Raw genomic sequence first — 970 nt, 5'->3', positions numbered from 1 at the left:
TTTCCATTCATAAATACATAAGTGAACCAAAGGATTCTGTCCTCTTCATTACTGGTTTGAGGGATACTTCTCTTGTACATAAGACTGCACTGCTTAGGATGATATTAAAGTACGTCACACAAGTGTGGGTTTCTGTGTACTGAGGGTTACAGATGGATGACAGCACAGTGAGTGATGAGAGCAGTGCAAAATATTTCTGAAAATTAAAGACCATTGTTCCTATCAAATCAACTATTCCATATATATTTTACCTTTGTTATTTTTGAAGTACTATGTCATTAGCGATCCGATAGCTATATTATGCTTTTTCTTTTTGAAGCAGAATGTTTTCTTCATTTGTAAACAACCTGTTGTCTAAATTTTTCTACAGTCTTTTATAATAAACTATGCTTCTATAAAAAAACCCACTCAAATGATGTGATAATTATAATACAGTATTATAACAGGTGGTACCAAGTGACTGTTGGACATTTACCCATGATGAGCTAAACTGTATGAGATTCAGGTGAGGCTATCTTATTCTCTGTTGTTAGGCTCCTTCAGAACTCAGTGAAATAGATTCTAACACAATTGTTTCTCTAAGGTTGCACATTGATTTCCTAACATTCATTACACCTAGCTATTTTTCTTTAAAGAATTTTCTTTCCATACAGCTATATATCACCCTGGAACACCTTCACATAGAAAAACAACCTAAAGGGCTGGAGAGACTGCTAAATGAGTAATGAGTGAGTTGCTTACATGAGGGCCTGGGCACAGACTCCCAGCATCATGTAAAGATGAGCACAGCAGTGCATGCCTGTCCAACACAGGCTGGCCGGTGTGGCTGCAGCAGGTTCAATGTCAAGCTGTCTCAAAAAATAAGGTGTACAGAGATAAAGAGATAGAGATAGAGATGGAGATAGAGATGGAGAGAGAGAGAAAGAGAGAGAGAGAGAGAGAGAGAGAGAGAGAGAGAGAGAGAGAGAGA

Source organism: Grammomys surdaster, unplaced genomic scaffold, assembly GCF_004785775.1.
Source record: "Grammomys surdaster isolate TR1022 unplaced genomic scaffold, NIH_TR_1.0 126298, whole genome shotgun sequence".
NCBI classification, from domain to species: domain Eukaryota; kingdom Metazoa; phylum Chordata; class Mammalia; order Rodentia; family Muridae; genus Grammomys; species Grammomys surdaster.
Note: the sequence above shows the minus strand (reverse complement) of the source record.